Source organism: Triticum dicoccoides, chromosome 7A, assembly GCF_002162155.2.
Source record: "Triticum dicoccoides isolate Atlit2015 ecotype Zavitan chromosome 7A, WEW_v2.0, whole genome shotgun sequence".
Taxonomy (NCBI): Eukaryota; Viridiplantae; Streptophyta; class Magnoliopsida; order Poales; family Poaceae; genus Triticum; species Triticum dicoccoides.
In genome coordinates this window covers 293,059,667-293,085,807 of record NC_041392.1, presented here as the reverse complement: position 1 = coordinate 293,085,807, position 26,141 = coordinate 293,059,667, and positions in this window count along the sequence as shown.

The following is a 26,141-nucleotide window of genomic DNA, read 5'->3' as shown; positions in this document are numbered from 1 at the left end:
AAAGAGTGCGTGCTTGCGCAGTATCCCTTGTTTGTTTGTCCTGAAAGGTTACTGAGAGCAGGCCAATCATTGATGGTCATGAACAGCAATGCCTTTAGGTCAAATTCTTCTCCCATGTGCTCATCCCACGCACGTACACCTGTTCCATTCCACAGTTGTAAGAGTTCTTCAACTAATGGCCTTAGGTACACATCAATGTCGTTACCGGGTTGCTTAGGGCCTTGGATGAGCACTGGCATCATAATGAACTGCCGCTTCATGCACAACCAAGGAGGAAGGTTATACAAACATAGTCTCAGGCTAGGTGCTATGGTTGCTGCTCTGCTCCCCAAAAGGATTAATGCCATCTTCACTTAGACCAAACCATACGTTCCTTGCGTCATCTGCAAACTCCTTCCCGTACTTTGTTTTGATTTTTCTCCACTGCGACCCGTTAGGTACTCTCAACTTTCCATCTTTCTTACGGTCTTCTCTGTGCCATCGCATCGCCTTGGCATGCTCTTTGTTTTGGAACAAACGTTTCAACCGTGGTATTATAGGAGCATACCACATCACCTTGGCAGGAATCTTCTTCCTGGGGCGCTCGCCCTTGACATCACCAGGGTCATCGCGGCTGATCTTATAGCGCAATGCACCGCATACCGGGCAAGCGTTCAAATCCTCGTACTCACGTCAGTAGAGGATGCAATCATTAGGGCATGCATGTATCTTCTACACCTCTAAACCTAGAGGGAAGACAGCCTTCTTTGCTTGGTACGTACTCTTGGGCAATTCGTTGTCCTTTGGAAGCATATCCTTTATCATTACCAGCAACTTTCCAAATCCCTTGTCAGATACACCATTCTTTGCCTTCCATTGCAGCAATTCCAGTGTGGTGCCCATCTTTTTCTTGCCACCTTCGCAATTCGGGTACAACAATTTTTTGTGATCCTCTAACATGCGCTGCAACTTCTTCTTCTCCAAATCACTTGCGCAGTTTCTCTTTGCATCGGCAATGGCCCAACCTAGATCATCAACGGGCTCATCCGATGCCTCTTCTTCAGCTTCTTCCTGCATTGCCGGCTCAGCTTCTTCCCGCATTACCGGCTCAGCTTCTTCCCTCATTGTTGTATCATCATATTCAGGGAACCCATGGCCAGGATAGCTATCGTCGTCCTCTTCTTCTTCATTGTCTTCCATCATAACCCCTCTTTCTCCATGCTTGGTCCAAACATTATAGTGGGGCATGAAACCGGACTCAAACAGGTGGACGTGAATGGTTCTTGACGTAGAGTAATTGCGACCATTCTTACAGCCAGCGCATGGACAATGCATAAAACCATCCGCTCGCTTGTTTGCCTCAGCCGCAAGCAGAAAAGTACGCACGCCATTAATGAACTCGGGAGAGCATCGGTCATCGTACATCCATTGCCGGCTCATCTTCAAGACACAGCACCCAAAACATCAAATTAATACAATACATAAAGTTCATACATAAAGAGCATACAACACTTCAATGCAACAAACAAATAACTCTCTAGCTAAAGAATTTAAATGCAACAACAAATGCGATCAAGATCGCAACTAAGGTAACAATTGATCCAACAGCATAATGATACCAAGCCTCACTATGAATGGCATATTTTCTAATCTTTCTAATCTTCAAGCGCATTTTCTCTGTCTTAATCTTGTGATCATCGACGACATCGGCAACATGCAACTCCAATTCCATCTTCTCCCCCTCAATTCTTTTCAATTTTTCCTTCAAATCCTTGTTTTCTCTTTCAACTAAATTTAACCTCTCGACAATAGGGTCGGTTGGAATTTCAGGTTCAACTACCTCCTACATACAAATATCTATGTCAACTTGATGGGCATAATTTGTCATAAACACGAAATGCAATGAATAGTTTTAAAAGAGAATATACCACATCCGAATCATAACCCGGACGAGGGCCGATGAGGACGGATATCAAAACCATGCATAACAAACAACGTATGGGTAAGATAATTATACGAGTAACTATATATCCAAATCACACAAACATCATTTTTTTATATAAAACTTCATGAACAAGAGGCTCACCACAAGGTGGTGCCGGCGACGGGACGTTGCGAGCGATCGATGGTGGTTACGACGGAGATTTAGAAGGTACTAAGTAAACCACACCTACATATGCAAAACTAAGTGTTATTTTTGACCTCAAATTGCATATAAATCAAATACTAGCACATATATATAAAGCATTGCACGAGCTAATCTAGCAATGAGAGATGAAAGGAAAGAGTTGCTAACCTTTGTAATCATTTGAATGGATGGGGGCCTTCACATCTTGGGCAAAATGTGTGATGAGCTTGAGAGGAAGAGGGGAAAGAACAGAGAGGAGAGGGGAAAGGGGAAGAACAGAGCGAGCTTGGGTGGACGAACGGTCTATGTAGGACGACCTTTAGTACCGGTTCGTGATACGACCCGGTACTAAAGGTGCTGGAGGGGCCTCGGACTGACAACATCCTGCCACCACTCACTTTAGTACCGGTTCGTGGCACGAACCGGTGCTAAAGGTTCGCCACGAACCGGTACTAATGAGAGCGGCCCGACTAGCCGTTGAAACCGGCACTAATGTACACATTAGTGCCGGCTCAAATTCAAACCGGCACTAATGTGCTTCATGTTTGACCCTTTTTCTACTAGTGAACCGTGTGAGATGCAGCACAAAATATCTTGGAGCACCGCCGGAATATAATACACATATGGCTTACGTTAGAAGGTGCGACGGCTACAGTCCACAGCCCGCTCTGAATAAGCGACAGTGTCTGATGACACTTTGCGCGCCAGTTTTTTGGCTGAAGTGATTCCAAATTTTTGGCTTCTGCGGAAATATCTACCTCCCCGCCCCCTCTCCCTTACCAAAAGCCACATTTCCATTGTTTCCGCCTTCCTTTCAAAGTTGAAACCTTCACTCCTTGCTTGCAGGGCCGCCGCCTCCTCGCTGGCGACCCTCCTTCAGCTGCTCAGCCTCACCTATCCAGGCAGGTAATCCACACCCGACCCCCATCCTCCTCCTCCTTCCACATCCCACATGCGCCGACCGCTGGCGTGAGCGCAACACCTTCCACCCAAATCACCGACCCCTCCACCAAATAAGTGCTGGCCTAAGCCATGGTGCACATAGTATAGCTGGGACCTCAAGGAGCATTTGGCAGCTGAGAAGCAAATCGTGGACGGACGCGCGGATGAGGTCATGATGGCTGCCATTCGTGCCGACCCCCAGATCTTGGAGGAGCACCTCGCCGTCAAGGCCACCGTTGACACCTCGCGCGCTGAAGCCGTGATGTAGTTGGCTGCTTTAAACGATAGTTCATGGCATTTTCTCGAGGCCACCATCGGTGCCTTCGACGAAGAATACGAGGTGTTTTCTTAGTGTGCACGTGCCTACCTCATCTCGAAGCCAGCAGGTTGGTGCCCGGAGCGGCTCAAGCAACTCACCACTACAACGAGGGGACCCACGATGCGGAGGCCTCACCCTCTTCCATGTCCAAGGAGCCAATTGTCATCGATATCTCCGACAATGAGGAGTAGCTTGTCTTATTAGCTCACTATAAGGACCCATGTTCAGTTTGCTAGCTATTGCCTTTCCTTAACAAATTCTAGTGAATTGTGCTATATACTTTTACCATGCAATCTTCTGCTATAGTGTATATGTTCTATATGTCATGCAATGTGGTGTTCAATTAACTGCTTGGTTCAATTCTACAAATGTGATATTCAATTCTTCGGGGTGCAATATTTCCAAGTTGTTAAGCATGCTTGGTTTGGTTAACTATTTGATCTTCTATTAGGAGTATGTTATATTGTTCAATTGGTGTTTAGTTAACTACTTGGTTCATTTGTTGTGCCTTGGTTCACTTGTAGTGGTGTTTAGTTAACTGCTTGGTTCAATTCTGCAATGCGATGTTGAATTTTTGTGGCTGCATTCTGTTATTGCATACCATGTGAGGAATAAATCAAATTTGGCTATACTAAATACATGAGAAACAAATACAATTGCTATATTTCCAAGTTGTTAAGCATGCTTGGTTTGATTAACTGTCTGGTCTTCTATTAGGAGTATGTTATATTGTGCAATGTGGTGCTCAATTAACGTTTGGTTCATTTGTTGTGGTGTTTAGTTAACTGCTTGGTTCAATTCTGCAATGCGATGTTCAATTGTTGTGGCTGCATTCTTTTATTATAGTGAGGAATAAATCAAATTTGGCTATACTAAATACATGAGAAACAAATACAATTGCTATATTTTCAAGTTGTTAAGCATGCTTGGTTTGGTTAACTGTCTGATCTTCTATTAGGAGTATGTTATATTGTGCAATGTGGTGCTCAGTTAACGTTTGGTTCATTTGTTGTGGTGTTTAGTTAACTGCTTGGTTCAATTCTGCAATGTGATGTTCAATTGTTGTGGCAGCATTCTGTTATTGTATACCATGTGAGGAATACATCGAATTTGGCTGCACTTAATACATGAGAAACATAAACAAGTGCTATATTTCCTAGTTCTTAATCATGCTTGGTTTGGAGAAATGGGTTTTCCATGTGGCTTGAATTAATCTGAAGAATCTGCAATGTGCTTATTTTTCATCAACACATATTACTGATAGCATGCGAACCCTTACTTAACCTGATGACTAACTACCTTATATGTGTTGCAGGGAAACAATGGGAAGCATTAAGGTTTACAAGATGGTACTAACTATTATACCTTGCCTTTTTTATTCCTTTGCCCCGTTTCCAATATAGAGAAGATATTTATGCACATCCTTGTTTTCAGGGTTCATAGATGATTACCTCTCAAACCACCTCTGTGGTCCGGAGGCGAGGAAATTTTTCATACAACACCCATGGTTCAACATTGAAGTGTTCCTGAAGAGGTCGAAGGATGGACGGTGTATCATCCACAGGCACTGGCCAAAAGTTGCAAAGACCTTCAACATGAATGAAGGCTCAATATCCGCCTTCCGCTTCAGCAGTTTTCCAGATGAGATGCATCGCTCTATGTACCATCTATGATGCTAATTTTGAAAGGTTCTAGAGGTTGCATGTGAATTTGATGCTGGTGCAGTCGTGTAATGGGGTAGCTGAGTGCTGAAGCTATATCATGTTGTACTCTGATGTATTTCAATTATGAAATCATGCTTCCTTAATATGGAAATGGATATATTATGTGCTTAATATGAATGTCAATTAGATTAGTAAATGGATTATTAATAATAGGGCAATTAGCCCGCTAATTGGCCAATTAGCTTGCTAATTGGGTTTCCCTATTGTGAACGGTTAATGAGAAAACACCATGGGCGATGACCTCAGGCAACGCACACAGTTTCTAGGAAAAAACCGTGTGGGATCAATGAACAATCACACACGACATTCTCTTCAAAACTATTTGCATTACGCCACCTTGCGCAAACGTTTTCCTTGTAGTGACTCTGTGGGATGTATATACGAACGAAAACGTTTAGTGGTGACTGACTGTGTGGGATGTACTTATGACCGGAAATGATTTCGCCTGTATAATTGTATTTTTGAGCACTACAATACGTATTTCTGTATTTGAGTGCTCGCCGGTCGCACATGACCTCATTTTGCCGAGCGTGTATGCTAGGAGGGCATATCCCCAATGGTTTATGGGTCATGTTGGAAGGACCCCCCTATCGCCCACACTCACTTGGCGACGGTTTCGAATGCCGTCGCGAAAAGGTGTTTAAAACCGTTTGTTTAGGACCGACGTGTACGAGTGGACAACACTGGATTCCCCAGGTGCCCACAACCAATCCACCCAGATGTGTATTAAAGTAGCCACCTTAGGTTTACCTTAGTTATAATCTCTCACAACTTTCATGAAAGCTCACATACCAAACCACGTCTACGAGCATAGCAAAACAGTATAAGCATAACGTATAACACCCGGGGTTGATAGAAGATAATAGGTTCCTACCTCATCAACTACTTAACCACACCCACATGTTCACAAACCTACTCATACAATGTTTTAAGGATTGAGGCTAATGCATAAAAACTGGGGAATAAAGGGGATATGATCAAAGTGTTACTTGCCTTGCTGACGGTCGGAAAACCCTAGAGATTCGTAGTTGCAAGCCTCACACTCCAGAAACTCTATCGTGAACAAACAATAGCATACATAAGCACTCAATCATAATATGCAAAGGTAAAACTGAAAGAAAATATCTAAACAGAAAGTTCAAGTGAAGAGCTTCAATTTGCAAAAAGAATCAGTCGAATCGGAGCTACGAAACTCAAACAATGATCAAAAGAATGTTCAAATTCAAATCTTCTTGAAACCAAATTTTAAATTTCCAAAAACATGTTCAAATTGTTTATCTAGACATTGGGGAACAAGACAAAGAAATTGGCGTTGGTTTCGTTGGATTTGGATAAACAAGCAAAAAGCTGTGATTGTTTAAAGATCAGGGACTAATATGTAAGAAAACTAATTGCGGATAGATCCCTGGCAGAAAATAAAACTAAAAAGAAAATTCTAACGAAGAACGTTCATTAACAGAAACTAACAAACGAATTCATTCGTTAACAGAACCAACCGGGTGAACGCTCATTATATAAACTAACTAAGAAAAAAACGAACCAATCTAAACCTATAAACCAAAAAAAATTGAGAAGATCGGTGGTTTACCGGTTCGGTCAAACGGCGGCGAGGTCAACGACGAGGCGGGGCGGCGGCTCCGGTGAGCGAGGTGGCTCCGGTGGCTCCGGCGAGTAACGGTGCGAGCGGCAACAACGACAGCGGCGGCGGCGCGGCCCAGCAGCAGGTGGTGGTGAGGCAGGCGGCGGCGTAACGCGGGCGGTGGCGGCTCGGGGCGGCGGTGATTTGTGAGGAGGAGGGGGCGGTGGGGTTGACTTTTAAAGGCCCGAGGGGGTGGGGTGGCCGACTTGGAGCAGGGGCGACCGGCGGCGGCTTCGACCCGGACTCCTAGCCAGAGTCCGGCAAGGACCCGGGCGGTGCGCGGTGAAGGTGGTCGGCGGCTGGGCCTTGGCCTGCCTTCAGCTGGGCCGGCCCAGTCGGCACGCGCGAGATTTTTTTTAAATAAATTTCGCGGCGAAGAAAATTCCAAATGAAATTAAATAGAAATCCTAAAATTCCAAAAATAATTTTCATCGTCCTCTCCTAATATTTAGGACAAAGTGAACATTTTTCTGGACTAAATGCAATTTTTAAAAATGCACATTTTCCCCTGATTTTACCGAATAAAACCTCAAAAAAATCAAATAAAATATATTTTTATTGAAAATTAAATTTCCATTATTTCTTAGCTGTTTTGAAGAAGAAATATTATCTTCTCTCATTATTTTATTTATTTTGAAATAATTGGAAAAATAATTTCAAATAAAAATCACCTTGATCCAATTTACCAAATTTGAAAATTCAAAAATAGATTTTTGGGGAAAACCTCCAACTCTCTCAAACGGTCCTTGAGTTTCTTAAGGTCTCTAGGATCAAAATGTCCAAATAAACCAATTCAAAATGCACAAATCATGGATGCATATGATGACCTAATGGTTAACATCCAAATTGAAAATTGGGATGTTACAATGATCAATGTTAGAATGGTGATTCAATAACAAATAGTCTAAGAATGGACTGTCAACCATTAACTTCAAAGCAATAGGGTTGCTAGAAGTACTAAATCCAAGCATCACCGTTCACATGTTGGTATTCTGGTTAGAAACAACACGGGGACCTAGAAAAGAATGGTGATGGTGAGAAGTATCATGATACGTCTCCAACGTATCTATAATTTTTGATTGTTCCATGCTATATTAAATTCTATTTTGGACATTATTGGGCTTTATTATACACTTTTATATTATTTTTGGGACTAACCTATTAACCAGAGGCCCAGCCCAGAATTGTTGTTTTTTGCCTATTTTAGGGTTTTGCAGAAAAAGAATATCAAACGGAGTCCAAACGGAATGAAACCTTCGGGAACATGATTTTTGGAACGAACATGATCCAGAGGACTTGGACCCTACGTCAAGACATCAACCAGGAGGCCACGAGGTAGGGGGCGCGCCTACCCCCCTGGGCGCGCCCTCCACCCTCGTGGCCCCCCTGTTGCTCCACCGACGTACTCCTTCCTCCTATATATACCTACGTACCCCAAACTTCCAGATACAAAGCCAAAACCCTAATTCCACCATCGTAACTTTTTGTATCCACGAGATCCCATCTTGGGGCCTGTTCCGGAGCTCCGCCGGAGGGGGCATCGATCATGGAGGGCTTCTACATCAACACCATAGCCCTTCCGATGAAGTGTGAGTAGTTTACCTCAGACCTTCGGGTCCATAGTTATTAGCTAGATGGCTTCTTCTCTCTTTTTGGATCTCAATACAAAGTTCTCCCCCTCTCTTGTGGAGATCTACTCAATGTAATCTTCTTTTGCGGTGTGTTTGTTGAGATCGATGAATTGTGGGTTTATGATCAAGTTTATCTATGAACAATCTTTGAATCTTCTCTGAATTCTTTTATGTATGATTGGTTATCTTTGCAAGTATCTTCGAATTATCAGTTTGGTTTGGCCTACTAGATTGATCTTTCTTGCAATGGGAGAAGTGCTTAGCTTTAGGTTCAATCTTGCGGTGTCCTTTCCCAGTGATAGTAGGGGCATCAAGGCACGTATTGTATTGTTGCCATTGAGGATAACAAGATGGGGTTTACATCATATTGCATGAGTTTATCCCTCTACATCATGTCATCTTGCTTAAAGCGTTACTCTGTTCTCTTGAACTTAATACTCTAGATGCATGCTGGATAGTGGTCGATGTGTGGAGTAATAGTAGTAGATGCAGGCAGGAGTCGGTCTACTTGTCTCGGACATGATGCCAATATACATGATCATACCTAGATATTCTCATAACTATGCTCAATTCTGTCAATTGCTCAACAGTAATTTGTTCACCCACCGTAAATACTTATGCTCTCGAGAGAAGCCACTAGTGAAACCTATGGCCCCCGGGTCTATCTTCCATCATATTAATCTTCCAATACTTAGTTATTTCCTTTGCCATTTATTTTACTTCGCATCTTTATTATACAAATACCTAAAATATTATCTTATCATATCTATCAGATCCCACTCTCGTAAGTGACTGTGTAGGGATTGACAACCCCTTATCGCGTTGGTTGTGAGGATTTATTTGTTTGTGTAGGTGCGAGGGACTCGTGCGTGGCCTCCTACTGGATTGATACCTTGGTTCTCAAAAACTGAGGGAAATACTTACGCTACTTTGCTGCACCACCCTTTCCTCTTCAAGGGAAAACCAACACAAGTGCTCAGGAGGTAGCATATCACTATACCAAGAAGTCTTAAGAGGTGGAATCCTTGACATAAAAGACAGTAATACTTCAAGGTAGAACATAATACAAGTTGGATAGCAAGGTGCATCCATAACATGAACAAGTTTGTGATGAAAAGGAAGGAAAGGATGTTGTTGATGGTAACACAAATTACCATGGGATGAGGATGGTACTTCTCATCATGAATTCGATAGACCTATTGGAAAAAGTCAAAATATTGATGATGTTCATGACACATTTTGTTGAGAGGTTCCATGAAGATGTAATTGATCAGTAATATGATCAAAGCAGATGGAATGGTGAAGCTAAAGGTCAATGGAACCACAGGTACGACACAAACTTGGAATCGAGCTTGTTGTTCAAGGTGAAATGATATGACGAGTAATATTGACGTAAAGCTTATCATCGAAAGTTATGCTCCGGGAAGAAGGACCAGGTAGCACATATAAAATTAGCACGATAATGATGAAGCCGATTGGGCTAGGAATGACGGTATGGAGTCCTAAACTTGCCAACAACAAAGTACTAGGAGTACTGAATCATAGTGTTGGTTCGATTCACTATACGGTGTTCTCGGTGGACGAAAACCCAAAACCTGTGGAGTGACTATGACAGGGAAAGGTATTACTCCAGCACAATTTCATAAGATGTAGTGCAATGGCATGATATCCTCGAGATACCAGGGGGTAATGCTCAAAGGCATATCAAATTAAAGGTTGAAGTGGGGTGTATTGATCTACAAAAGACAAACGCTTTAACTTGTCTAACAAATGGAATCAAAGGAGAACAACATGATCGGGACCACGATTGCAAAGGACCAAATCACAGATATAAGATGATTTTATAACAAGGGAATATTTATTTTATGAGAAGCTCCCATGATAAGTTCTACATCGGGTACATGGGCATGAACACAAAGGTTCAAGGTCGACCCCAACTTCTTCAATACCTAACCTTTCATTCACTTCTCGTCTTCGAAGAAGTTATAGAGTTGAAAATTTATCCAACAAAATACCAGTAGATATAACCCGCATAAACTTCAGGTTCACACAGATTATGGAAGGCATAGATTCAACCCATAGGGGCATCTTAGGAACATATACCACAAACTTCAAGAGTAATTAAGACAAGCTCGAAAGCATAGCATGGTTGACAAAAGGAGAGGAGACAATTTACCAAAGGCATTATGTATGTGGGAAAGAACCCACAAGAATTTTGGAGGTGAAGGACACTGTCGGATAATAAGCCAGAAGAAGAAAGAATGCAAAGGCATCAAATTATTGAATTATTGAATAATTCAAGTCTTAAATACAAAGGAACTAAGATTTTCGAATTTGGGGTTCAGAAGAAGATGCTCTAATCAAAAGATATGTAAGTTGGATAGAATTAGAATGAAAATCAATTAAGATTGATTTGCCAAACACCAGCTCATGTCCGGAGTCACATCTGTGCCAAAAGGAATAATTCTAATTGCGACTGATGATTGCGAGCATTCACAAACATATTGAACCAAATGCTCACAATGAAAATGAGAATGGATAATAATGAATATTGCTAGACATAAGGAACACAACCATAATGCAAGCCAACCAGTATTTGTAGAGCAATTGTTGATAGAGGATTACCGGAAGATCGAATAGTATTTCAATGTATCTTGTGAATCATATGGACTACTAGCAATGAACAATTCCTCAATAAATGTGAATAATTTAATTTTAGGGGTATTCGTGCGGCAAGGAACTGCAAGGAAGTGGCATAGGAGATTCTTAAAAAGTCGGGGAATATTTTGATTTATCTTGTAATAACAAGAGCAACTAGGAATGATTGTATGAACAACAAGTGTATGGAGTTATCCATAAGGATATATCAGAGGTAGGGAATTGCAAAAGCGATGAGCACAAAAATCTCGGGAAAACACTAAAGAGTATCTTCAGAATCTTCTGGTGAAGCAGGCGATCATTTAGATTGAAGGGGCTCTCCGGTAGGAAGTAGTTATGAGAACCTAGAGTTAGAGTTAGTAAAATCTTTAACCCGAATAGAAGAGAGATAAGAATCCCAGAGTAAAGACGAGGAATAAAAGATCCTAATACCACCCAATTGTGATGTGGGACCGTAAGCCACACAATAATGTTAGTAAAAGTTTTCCAAAGACTAGACTCAACTTCGGCCAAGGAGTTCGAAAGGGGGCTACCTACAGGCAGTTGGCTCTAATACCAACTTGTGACACCCCCGATTCAATCATACACTAATCATACACGCAAATGTGTACGATCAAGATCAGGGACTCACGTGAAGATATCACAACACAACTCTAGACACAATTTAAAGTCACATATTACAAGCCAGGGTCCTCAAGGGCTCGAATAAATAAGCTCGATCATAAACGAGTCAGCGAAAGCAACAATATCTGAGTTCAAACATAAGTTAAATGAGTTTTCCTTAAGATTCTAGCACAAAAGTAGCAACGGTCAAAAAGGCAAGGCCTCCTGCCTGGGAGCCTTGCAACTACTCCTGGTCGTCGGTGGCCTACATGTAGTAGTAGGCACCCTTAGGGTAGCAGTAGTCGTCGTCGACGGTGGCAGCTGGCTCCGGGGCTCTGTCAACTGATCGCAACAAGCGGGTATAAATGGGGGAAAGAGGTAGCAAAGCAAGCATGACTACTATTCCAAAGTACTCGCAAGACTTACATAAGATCTACAATACATATGCATTGGTATGAATAAAGGGGATAATATTTGTGGACTAAACTGCAGAATGCCGGAATAAGAGGGGGAGAAGCTAGTCCTATCGAAGACTATGCTTCAGGCAGCCTCCATCTTGAAGCAGTTGAAGAGAGTAGATGGTATAGTAACAAGTGTCATCGTATAGCATAATCCTACCCGACGATCCTCTCCTTAGCACCCTGTGAGAGAGCGATCACCGGGTTGTATCTAGAACTCATCTGGGTGTGTTTTATTAAGTATCCGGTTCTAGTTATAAGAGGTCAGAATACAAGTCCAAGTCATCCTTTTACCATGGACATGACTATTCGAATAGATCAACTTCCCTGCAGGGGTGCACCACATTGCCCAACACGCTCGATCACTTTGGCCGGACACACTTCCTCGGTCATGCCCAGCCTCGGAAGATCAACACATTGTAGCCCTACCTAGGCTCAACAGAGAGGCGAGCACGTCGGTCTACATCCTAAGCGCGCAGGGATCTTGGTCCCATTGCCCTTTGCACTCTTGCACATTGTGAACGTGGCCGGTGAGCAGATCTAGCCCCCTTATACAAGAGTAGGCTTAACTAGTCCAACCCGCACGTGCCACTCGGTTGCTAATGTCTGGAAAGCTTTGGCTAATACATATGATGCCGAGTGCGCATAACTGTTTCCGCGTGGTGGTTAGTGTGTATAAGCGAACGAGCAACTCAGATCAAATATCCAATCTCGTTAAGTGTGTTATTTTGGAATAACCACGGACAATGACCAGGGACCAGGCCACCTCTCACCTAGATGTCTCAACCCGCCCTGTCGCTCTGCCATAAAGATCCACTCAGAGGGCTGTCGGGAAACATGTCCTTTCAGCCCCTAGTCCATGAATCACTCGCGGGTACTCTACGAGCCGACCCAACTTTAGTCACAAAATTATATCATGTATAATATGTATACAATATATACCCGTGATCACCTCCTAGAGGGATCACGGCCCGATAGTATAGCATGGCAGACGAACAGGAATGTAGGGCCACTGTTGGAATACTAGCATCCCATACTAAGCATTTCGGATTACAGGTAAAGGTATCAACAGTAGTAGCAAAGACATGCTATGCAGTAGTATAGGATGAACCGATTCAACAATAACAACTATACTACTCTAATGCAAGCTATAAAAGGAAAGAGTAGGCGGTATCAGAATGATCAATGGGGTTTTGCTTGCCTGGAAGCTTTGTCCAGAAGGATGGGTCGTCGACAACGCAGTTGTACCAGGCAACATCGTCAGTCTCGGTGTCTACCGAGAGAAGAGGGGGAAGAAACAACAAATATAAATAAAACAGATGCATCACGATGCATGGCATGAAAATATGCAGAGCTAGGGGTGGCCTAACGCCGTTCTAAGTGATACAGGCGAAGAGAGAAAACATCCAGGAATGTTTTCCCAGTGTTTGGCATTTTTCGGACAGATTAATCGGTGGGCACAAATTCATGTTCGCCATGCTAGAGGCACGTGACAGATGTATGAATGGCATATTCAGAATCTTCGTGTTTTTCTGAGAAACTTTCATGTGTAAATTATTTTCATCCAACTAATGGTTTATTTTCTATAATTTTTTAATTTTAAATGATTTTCTATTTTTTGGAATTATAATAATTTGAGATGACCAAATCAATTTGACTAGTCAAGTGAATAGTTGATGTGGCTTGAACTACGTTGATATTACCCCAAAGAGGAAGGGATGATGCAGCAGAGCTACGGTAGGTATTTCCCTTAGTGATGAGACCATGGTTATCAAACCAGTAGGAGAACCACACAACACCACGTAAACGTCTCCTGCACACAAACAAAAAATACTTGCAAGGCGATGTAAGAGAGGGGTTGTCAATCCCTCATGGGTAAAAAGATAGGTAAAATTGTAGTAGATTGGATAAATAGATCTCGCGGGAACATAAGATAAAATAAATAATAATAAATTGCAGCAACGTATTTTTGTATTTTTGGATTAATAGATCTGAAAATAAAGGCAAATAAACATAGATAGCAAAGGAAAATATGATAAAGAATATACCCCGGGGCCGTAGATTTCACTTGTGGCTTCTCTCGAGAAAAATGGCATACGGTAGATAAACAAATTGCTGTTGGGAAATTGATAGAACTTCAAATAATAATAATGATATCTAGGCAATTATCATTAAATAGGCATCACGTCCAAGATTAGTAGACCAACTCCTGCCTGCATCTACTACTATTACTCCACACATCGATCGCTATCCAGCATGCATCTAGTGAATTAAGTTCATGGAGAAACGGAGTAATGCAATAAGAACGATGTGATGTAGACAAGATATATTTATGTATAAATAGAAGCCATCTTGTTATCCTTAATAGCAATGATACATACGTCTCGGTTCCCCTTCTGTCACTAGGATCAAGCACCGTAAGATCGAATCAATCACAAAGCACCTCTTCCCATGGCAAGAAAAATCGATCTAGTTGGCCTAACTAAACCAAAGATTCGAAGAGAAAATATGAGGCTATAAGTAATCATGCATATAAGAGATCAAAAGACTCAAATAACTTTCATGGATAAAAACATAGATCTGATCATAAGCTCAAAGTTCATCAGAGCCCAACAAACACACCGCAAAAAGAGTTACATCAAATAGATCTCCAAGAGACCATTGTATTGAGGATCGAGAGAGAGAGAGAGAGAGAGAGAGAGAGAGAGAGAGAGAGAGAGAGGAAGCCATCTAGCTACTAACTATGGAACCGAAGGTCTACAATGAACACCTCATGCATCATCGGAGAGGCACCAATGAGGATGATGAACCCCTTCGTGATGGTGTCTAGATTGGATCTTGTGGTTCTGCAACTTGCGGCGGCTGGAATTGATTTTCGTTGAATCCCCTAGGATTTCTAGAATATTGGGGTATTGGTAGAGCAAAGAGGTGGTGCGGGAGGCCACCGAGGTGCGCATAACCCACCTGGGTTGTGCCCCCACCGGGGCACCCCCCTAGGTGCTTCTTCAACCCATTGGGTGTCTTCTGGTCCATAAAAATACCATAAAAAGTTTCGCTATTTTTGGACTCCGTTTGCTATTAATTTTCTGTGATGTAAAAAACAAGCAAAAAACAACAACTGGCACTGGGCACTATCTCAATAGGTTAGTCCCGAAAAATGATATAAAATGATTGTAAAACATCCAAGAATGATAACATAACAACATGGAACAATCAAAAATTATTGATACATTGGAGACGTATCAACATCCCCAAGCTTAATTCCTGCTCGTCCTCGAGTAGGTAAATGATAAAAACAGAATTTTTGATGTGGAATGCTGCCTAACATGTTCATCACATATTCTTTCTTTTATAGCATGGACATTTTGTGGCACCCCGACTCAGAGCAACCAGTTTACCATGCATTGCCAGCCCCGAGGCCATGACTTCTGGCAACACACAACATCTTGTTACAGAAAGCAACCGCTTTATTGATGCTAGCGGAACAAAGTTCAGATTACAACAAGTGGCGAGGCCAAGCGGCACACACGGTGCAGCTGAACAATATGTACATTATTTAGTGAACATAAAGGGGCCTCGATCATAACAACTACGTGACAGCGGAACGACGTCGTAGCGGAACTCCATAGCATAGGGACACCGATGTGGACACGATCTAGACTCGGACATCACTCCTTTCCAATGCAACTTTCCTGAAAGCTGCATGACACACCAGGTCAGTACATTGAATGTACTTGCAAGCTCACAACAAACATAAACATAATGACAAACAATATCAGGATAATTAACTAATTACTTCACTAATGCATCATCATATCATACATGCAGTGATCATGATCTTGTGATGGAAGTCCCTCGGCTTGCTTACCAAATGGTGATCGCTCTTGGGTCACAAACGGACCAACCTCTTGGTCTTTGATCGGGTTACCTCGTAACCAAACAGTGATCTTTTTGAGATCACAAACCGACCAACAACTTGGTCTCCACCAACACAATGATTTCTTAATCATCATGTCATCAACAGTGCAAAGTTCGTAGCTTAGTGTGCAAAATTAATTAAACGTTGACCCATGTTGGGACCTGCTTTCGACTGTGTCCATAACTGGGGACTCGGCTATCGATAGATTGATTACACTCTGTAGAGGTAGCACACTGTACCCACACCACGGAACCCATGGCCTCGCACTCCCATTCGGGTGGACCAACGGTGTTCCGACGAAACCCCTCCATTGCCATGACACTCTCCCGGCCACTCCGACTCACTCCCCACTGGGCTAGTCCTAGGTGGCCCCGTGTCTACCAAAGCCACCAACGGCCACCATCGTGGCAAAACATAAATGGTTCCAAACGGGGACAAGGTACCCTAACAACAACGTGCACACAAGGTTATGTCTGCTTACCGGGCCAGGGTACCGCGCGCCCATAACCTTCCCTCGTTGGAGGCACCGACCAGAGGCATGACAACTGACCGAATAAAGGCCTTCACATAAAGGCAAATGTGGTTGCACTGGGAAAAACTCGATTCAGTGGCACCATGACCCGATCAACAATATGTTCAAGTTGAGTTATTATCATGTTCAACTTACAGTGAAAGTAACTGGTGTCATGATATGCCATGAAATGCAGCACGAACATATGCATCATATATCAACGGAAATAACTGGGTCAATCATATCCATACCAGGCATATACATCAATAACTCATAACACCCCTCTGGTTATGATTAATCATCACTTTAAACAGCATCTTTACTAGCATATTTAATTTTTCTTATTCAAGAAAAATTAACTCAAACTAATTCATTATTTCCATAACCATATTACTTCTTCATAACAAATATTCTTCTAATTACTTAACCAACTTAGTTAGCTTCAAACTTTTGCAAACTGAGCATATCAATACAAACAAGCATCCAACAGAATATAAATATATATTCTAGTGATTTAAATGCATGTATTAAACCATTAATTCAAGTGGAAAAATCACAAATATTGTAGTGGCACAATGAAAATGTTGCTGTGGCTTGCCTTAGTGTAGATGAGGTTCACAATCCTCCTGGTGATCCTCAAGACAAGCTTCACTTTCTGAAAACAATTATAAATACAAAAAGAAAACATCAAGAACCCTTCTGAAATTCACCAGAAAATCTAGAAAGCAGAGAAAAATCTCATTTTTGGTGAGCTGCTAGACCTTTTCATCAAGAACACAATGCATAAAGAATCAATTCAGTTGGACTTATGGTTAAAAAGTTTTGTCTGATTGAAGTTCTCAGGATAATGTTGAATTTGAATTTAAATAAAACATAAATGGGGGGGTGACGTCGAAGGCGTAAACCCCGTGGGTGCCACCACTCGTACCGCTTCGGGCGCGGCCAAAGTGGTTGACTAGCGTGCCCCGCTAGTCAGGTGAGAGGGAGGGGGAGAGGGAAACAGAGAGCAGCAAGGCTCCGCCGGAGCACACACTGGCGAGGAGGGCGACTTGGCCCGAGCTAGAGGGATGGATCGAAAGTGGAGAAGAAGGTGCACCTGCTCGTACCCGTAGGTTAGCTAGGGGTGGTCGGACGGCGTCGGAAACAGCCTCTCCAGCGGTGACAGAAAGCAGAGATCGCCGGAATTGGAGATGACGAGGACCAGAGGCAGCACCAGGAGCTCTAACCAGGCGGAACGGCACCACCAAGGCACGGCGGAGGCCCTCGAAGGGTGGCGCGAGCCTGGAAGGTGCTAGAGCTACGGAAACGACCCGAGGGGATCGTCGGCAAGCTCAAGCTCAGGGATGGCAGCCCGTGGCCTGCCCGGCCGGGCTACAGTGTCCTACTAGTTTGTGGAGGGTGTGTGAGGAGCGGATGATGCTCGAGGAGGCCAGGGAGGGCTGTATTTATAGCCAAGCGGGGTGAGGGGTTCGAGCTCCGCAGGAGGACACCTGGACACATGGCGCCCGGCGACAAACGGCGTCAGTGAGCGAGGGGGAAGGCGATGCAGCTCACGCGGGAGGTGGGCGAGCAGAGATGAGCACAGGAGCGAGGGGGTGGCGACGAACACAGTGCGCAGCGCACTGTTGGGTTGGCCGGACCGCGCCCGTGCTCGCTGCGGCGAGCTCCGGCGTCGGCAAGCGCCATGAGAGAGTTAAGGGGGTCAGGACGATGATCGTGGCGAAGTTTGGCAAGGCACGTCAGACGGGGAAGCGAGCATGCGATCAACAGAGGCTCGGGCGTGACGCAGAGCGCGTCGGCCGTATGCCAGAACGCTTGGACGAACGTGGTCACCGCGTGAACTATGACATTAGGCCGCGCTAAGCCTAAACTTTATGTCTAGCATGTAGTCCGTGGTAGATTGAGTTGTTTCCGTACTTGGAGTTGAGCTCAGGGGCAGTAAGATGGATTTTATCTCCGTGGTAAGTTTCTGGATAGTACCTTGGAGAACTTACTGAGGTCAAAATACTAAGAGTTGGGAGCTGAGCTTTGGAGGTTAGCAATCATCTACGAAGGTGATGATGCACAAGAAAATTCAGCCACAATTGAGCAAGTAAAATGGTAGTTGTTGTAGAAACTACCATTTCTGTCCAGAACAGAAAATATTTTCTGTGGCAAAAATATTCCAAAAAGTGATGCAATATTTTTTCTCAGGAAGGTGCCCTAGGGTTCAAAGAATATTTGGTAATTTTCTCAGATTTTTGTGGGCAAGAAAAATTGGGGTTGCTTTGGAACACAATGGGTTAGTTAGGGTTTTAGAAAGAAAATGAATATTTTTTATTTAAGAAAAATATTCATAATATTATTTTGAGATGGATCAGAGAAGAAATGATGGATAGATAGAGAAATAAGTCACTTGGGTGAAAGTCAAGGGGGTACCCAAGTGTTTATGTCCACCTGAAGTGATTCAAAAATTTCAAATTCACATCCAAACCAACTGAAATTCAGACAAAGAGAGAAGGGCAAAAACCAGGCTGTCACACATTTGGACTTTTATATGGTTCAAGGCAATAGTATAGTTTTGACATGAGGACTTTAATACTCAAGCATATCTACAAGCAACCATGTCTTTCAAAATATCAATGCTAAAGCAAGTTATCCCTAGCCCATTCTGCTCACTCATTGATCCATTCATGAAACACACTCGCATATTAGCTACACCCAATGCTCAAGTACGATCATAGTGCCCCTTAGTTGGTGCTTTATAAGAGAAGATGGAGACTCAAATAAAAATAAAAATTGCATAAATTAAATAGAAATGCCCTTTGCGGAGGGAAGTAGGGATTTGTAGAGGTGCCAGAGCTCAAAGCAAAAAAGATAGAGATAAAATAGTTTGGTTGGCATGCTTTTCCTGTCAACGAAAACGATCGAGTAGTTCCAATACTTTCCATGCAAGATATATCATAGGTGGTTCCCAAATAGAAAGTATAGTTTATTCCTTTTCCACCATACTTTCACATTCCATGGCAAACCGTGTCCACGGGTGCCTTCCATACCAACACTTTCCAAGGAATTTATTATTTGATAACATAAAGTAAATTCATTTTTCATTTCAGGACTGGTGAAAGTACATGTAGTCCCCATGTGTGGTTTTTGTAATTAAATGACAATCCTAATGGACTAATGTTTGCACTGAGATATACATTTGAAGGAAAGTTCCATTTGCAATGCATGAAGAATATTGGATGAATTGGTGGATGAAATCCATCAACATCTATATATGCATTGAGACTTGATAATGAATGACAATTCCTATGAAGAAACAATGACATCAAGTTATATAGGAAGGTTTGTTCCATGGGTGATGCAAGAAGGATATTGAATGGATTCGGAATGAATGCCATATACATGTAGTTGTGCATCAAGATTAATCATGGAGCAAAGATTAAGGTTGACCAAGATGAAGATCGAAGATTGAATTCAAAGATGGTCAACACACAAGCGCAAATCATGTGTCACGTGAGATTTTTTGGTATGGTAAGAATTTGTCAATTGCGCTTTGTGTACTAACCCATACTATGTGTTGCCTATGTTTTTGAGAGGAGATTCTCATGGGCTCGCATCGAGAGAGATATTTCAAGTGTCTATGAGAGTATGACATCAAGTGTTGATGATCATGGTTGACAAGGGCAAGTTCAAGATAACTATCCCGAAGGATTACATGCTTGAAGCTTGTGGATGATCACATGATGGACACATGAAGATAAATACAAAGCAAAGCTTCCCACATTGTGTATGGGGGAGCTACTTGAAGACTTCACCAATGTCTTGCCATTCAACTTGATCCAAGAAGAAACTTCAACTTCAAGCTCAAGTGAAAGGCTCGAGTCAAAGGTATTAGTTCCTTCGACGTTAGTGTTGTGGAGTGATGAACACCGAAGGAACACATACACTCAAGAATGGATTATTGGTAGCTATGTAGTGTAGACCTTTTATGATTCTTGAGTTATAGGGATCCCGCACTATTAAGAGGGGATCAAAGGGGTTCGTGATAGATTTGCTCAAGTCAACATCTTCTCTACACAATTCCACTCATATCCTATATACCAAAGAAAATCCAAAGCTAAATAGGTTACCCAAATACATGATAAAACCTTTGCATATTTTGCATCCTCCATTTTGGTTCATCTTGGGTGGTTCTCTATGTGAGGACCTGGGTTTTCTTCATAGCTTCAAAACGAGCCCAAGATCATCAAAATCGGAGTCCGGATGTAAAAGTTGTGCCTGTTTCAGTTTTTAGGCTGCAGTAGTTTGGTTTGGCCGGATCATCCGGGTCCTCTCCCATATCATCCAGGCTTTGCCCGGATCATCCGGGTTCCTGCCCAGATCATCCGGGTTATTCGTAAAATTCATCACAGAAGCTTATTCCGCTAGCCGATCATCCGTCTACCCACCCGGATGATCCGGAATTGCCCGGATCATCCGGCTATGTCCCCGGACATCCGGGTATCTACTTCACCACATTGTATATTGACCTTCCCGGATCATCCGGGCATTGCCCGGATCATCCGGGTATGCGTCCAGATCATCCGGGCAGGTCAACAACTGCGGGAAACGGCTCTATTTTCTTTGGGGGTATAAATATCCCTCTCCCACTCCGGGGGAGGGTTGAGCACTTCATCCCAAATCGTCCCAAGAACACAAGTGGCTCCCTCTCACTTCTCCTACACCAAATCTTAGATCCCGGAGAGATTAGTGAGTGTTCTTGAGAGTTGTTCCAATCAAAAGATAGATCCTCTCCCTCTCCCTCTTGTGACCAAAGCAATTCGTGATTTGAGCAAGTCTTGAGCATTTCCCCCTTGATCTTTTTACTCTTGGAGGTTGGAGACTCCTAGGCGGTAGGAGTGCTCCGGTGAGGAATCAACTTGTGATTTGTCCCCCGGAAAGTTTGTGAAGGTTTGGAGGCCGCCTCAAGGTCTACCACTAGTGGTTGAGAATCGCCTTCGTGGTGATTTCTCAAGGAGAATAGGGTGAGCCTTCGTGGCATTGGTGTGCCTTCGTGGTAACATCCACCTCTCTAACGGTGACTAGCTTCCCTCCAAGGAAGTGAACATCGGGATACATCCTCGTCTCCGTGTCTTCGGTTAATTCTAACCCTAGCCACTACTTGTGGTTTACTTTGGTCTCTTGACCTTGCATTCGCTATATCTTGTTGTCCTCATTATATTGTGGTGGTTGATTATATTGTGTTGGCCATTTCCTTGTAGAGATTATTTAGGCCTACACTTCATATTCTGCAATTCATACTTGCTACTATTGATATACATTGTGATTAGTGTGAATTGCTAACTTGTGTTATAAACTTCCATATATTGTGATATTGCTCAAGTAAGTTTGTGTAACTTACTTGAGTTTGCTTGTATCATTAAATTCCATATATATGTGATACAATTTGTGTAAGCTTGTATTGCTTACTTGTGGTTGTGTGTATTATTCATTTCCATACCTCGTGATATACACTGAGTAAGTTTGTGTGACTTACTTGTGCTTACTCATATCCTGTTGTTCTCATCTTGTTTATGCTAAGTTGTTGGTGCACTTAGTGAGCCTAGTATATTTAGGATTTGTGCTTGAAAAGTATCCGCTTAGTTTATTTCTGCATTAGGATATAGCCAAATCCGTAAAAGATTTTAAAACGCCTATTCACCCCCCCTCTAGGCGACATCGTGGTCCTTTCAACTGGGCATCCCTAATACCTTTGCCGTACTCTCGTTTAATGACAAGTGAATAAACACTCATCTTGAGAATAACACATCTACCTTGCAAATATATCTGCCACCCCCTAATGTTTCATGAGCGGTACGAGCACACAAAAGAGAAATTTATTTTGAAAATTAGAGATGGCACATACAAATTTGCTTAGATTGGCAAAATAATACTGCATATAGGTAGGTATAGTGGACTCATATGGAAAAATTGGTTTAAAGGATTTTGGATGCACAAGTAGTGATCATACTTGGTGCAAATGAAGGCTAGCAAAAGATTGAGAAGCATCCAACCAAGAAACAAAAATCTCATAAGCAATCGTTAAGCATAACTAACACCGAATAATGCACCACAAGTAGGATGTAATTTCATTGCATAACTATTGACTTTCGTGCTTGCATAGGGAATCACAAACCTTAACACCAATATTCTTACTAAAGCATAATTACTCATCAACATGACTCACATATTACTATCATAATATCTCAAAACTATTACAAGGAATCAAGTTTATATTTTCCAATGATCTTCATGAAAGTTTTTATTATACCCCCCTTGGATATCTATCACTTTGGGACTAGTTTCATATGTTGCTTTTGATAGCTCAAACAAATCTAAGTGAAGAACATGAGCATAAAAAAATTCTTCTCTCAAAATAATTTAAGTGAATCATCAGAGGATTTCTTAAAAATTCACTAACTCTCAAATAAATCTAAGTGAAGCATGAGAGAATTTCTTCCAAAATACTAAATCACACCATGCTCAAAAAGATATACGTGAAGCACTAGAGCAATTCCATAGCTCATAAAGATTTAAGTGAAGCATAGAGGCAATTCTAACAAGTCATGACATAATTTTGGCTCTCTCAAATAGGTGTGTCTAGCAAGGATTCATGACTAAGAATACAAATAAAAACAAGCAAACACTCATATCATATAAGGCGCTCCAAGCAAAACTCATGATATGTGATGAATAAAAATATAGTTTCAAGTAAAATACCGATGGTTTTTAGAAGAAAGAGGGGATGCAACTCGGGGGCTTAGTTGCTTGATACTTCTTGAATATTATCTTGGGGTGCCATGGGCATCACTAAGCTTAGCCTTTTGCTAATACTTATTCCTTCATCTATCGTAAAGTCACCCAAACTTGAAAAGTTTAATCACACAAAACTCAACAAAACCTTCGTGAGATCCGTTAGTATAAGAAAGCAAATCACTACTATAAGTATTGTTGCAAACCCATTCATATTTTATTTTTTCATTATACCTACTGTATTCCAACTTTTCTATGGCAAAAACTCTTCAAGAAAAGCATAGAATCATCAAAACAAGCACACAATGCAAAGAAAACAGAATCTATCAAAAACAGAACAGTCTATAGCAATCTGGAAATTTCGAATACTTCTGTAACTCCATTTTTTTGAAAAATTACGACAACGTGAGAAATTTGTATATGAATCTTTTGCAAAAACAATCAGTCGGTGTTTCCCTCAGTGATGATATCAAGGTTATCAAACCAGTAGGAGAACTACGCAACACCACGTAAACAACTCTTTCACACAAAGAACAAATACTTGCAACCTGACGTAAGAGAGGGGTTGTCAATTCCTCACGGGTAAAAAGATAGGTAAAATTGTAGTAGATAGGATAAATAGATCTCGCGGGAACGCGAGATAAAATAAATAATAATAAATTGCAGCAAGGTATTTTTTGTATTTTTGGATTAATATATCTGAAAATAAAGGCAAATAAAAATAGATTGCAAAGGAAAATATAATAAAGAAGAGACCCGGGGCCATAGATTTCACTAGTGGCTTCTCTCGAGAAAAATAGCATACGGTGGGTAAACAAATTACTGTTGGGCAATTGATAGAACTTCAAATAATCATAACGATATCCAGGCAATGATCATTATATAGGCATCACATCCAAGATTAGTAGACCGACTCCTGCTTGCATCTACTACTATTAATCCACACATCGACCGCTATCCAACATGCATCTAGTGTATTGAGTTCATGGAGAAATGGAGTAATGCAATAAGAATGATGACATGATGTAGAAAAGATCTATTTATGTAGAAATAGATCACATCTTTTTATCCTTAGTAGCAACGATACATACGCGTCGGTTCCCCTTCTGTCACTGGGATCAAGCACCGTAAGATCGAACCCATCACAAAGCACCTCTTCCCATGGCAAGAAAAATCGATCTAGTTGGCCTAACTAAGCCAAAGATTAGAAGAAGAAATACGAGGCTATAAGTAATCATGCATATAAGAGATCAAAAGACTCAAATAACTTTCATGGATAAAAACATAGATCTGATCATGAACTCAAAGTTCATCGGCTCCCAACAAATACACCGCAGAAAGAGTTACATCAAATAGATCTCCAAAGACCATTGTATTGAGGATCAAGAGAGAGAGAGAGAGAGAGAGAGGAAGCCATCTAGCTACTAACTACGGACCCGAAGGACTACAATGAACTACACACGCATCATCGGAGAGGCACCAATGAGGATGACGAACCCGTCCTTGATGGTGTCTAGATTGGATCTGGTGGTTCTAGAACTTGCAGCGGCTAGAATTGATTTTTGTCGACTCCCCTAGGGTTTCTAGAATATTGGGGTATTTACAGAGCAAAGAGGTGGTGCGAGAGCCCACCGAGGTGGGCACGACCCACCTGGGAGCGCCTGGGGGGCCAGGCGTGCCCCCCTTGGGGCACCCCCCCAATTTCTTCTCCGGCCCATTGGGTGTCTTCTAGTCCATAATAATTCCACAAAAAGTTTTGTTGCATTTGGACTCCGTTTGATATTGATTTTTTGGGATGTAAAAAACAAGAAAAAAACAGCAACTAGCACTGGGCACTTTGTCAATAGGTTAGTCCCAAAAAATGATATAAAATGATTGTAAAACATCCAAGAATGATAATATAACAACATGGAACAATAAAAAAATATAGATACATTGGAGACGTATCAACAATGGAGGGGGTCCCACATGTCAGTGTTTTAATAATTTCTAAATGATTTTATTTTAATCTAGTCTGAGGTGTCCCACATGTCATTTTGTATGAATTTAATCTAGCACTAAAGTAATCCTAAACTAAACTTAATTAAAACTAAAGTAATAGGGCCGGCCATATGCACTCAGACACTCATAGCACACACGACCATGGCCATGGTCACCATCAGTGTATAGTAGCAGCAACTAAGCAACGAGCAGCAGTAGCATTTAGCGAGCACCGGACGCAAGCAGCAGCTAGCGACACACAGCGGCAGTAGCAGTTAGCGAGCACCAGACGCAAGTAGCTGCTAGCGACACATAATAGCAGAAGCAGCAATAAGCAGCGGCACCGCAGGAGCAGCAGCAACACAACGGCAAGAGCAGCACATGGCATCAGCAGTAGCAGCAGTAGACAATAGCGGGTAGCAGTGGTAGCGGCGACAGTAGCAAGTAGCAGAGCTAACAACGTCAACAACAAAATAGCAACAAAGCAGCAGGGAAGAGCGGCGGGCGAGCAGAGGCATGAACGGATGATTCTTTTTGTTTACGGCCAGAGGTCCGCGGCGGGTGCATGTGCATGTGCATTGGGCGCAGCCGGGTGCGAGCTAACATGAAGTAGGGTGTGGCCAGCGAGCCGGCTAGCAAAGATGGGCAACGCGTGGTGCAGTCGTGCGCGGGAAGGGGCAACCGGGTGAGGCGGGCGCACGACCACGTGAGCAGGGGCGCGATGGTCGGCCGAAGCACCGGACGGGGCATATGGCGATAGGAACTAGGGGAAAGGAGGAGGGGATCGAAAGAATGGCTCACATCAGAGCAGAAGGATGGCTCAGCGAATGGCTTTGAAGAGCAGAAGCACCGAATCGGGCTGCGAAGCTTGAG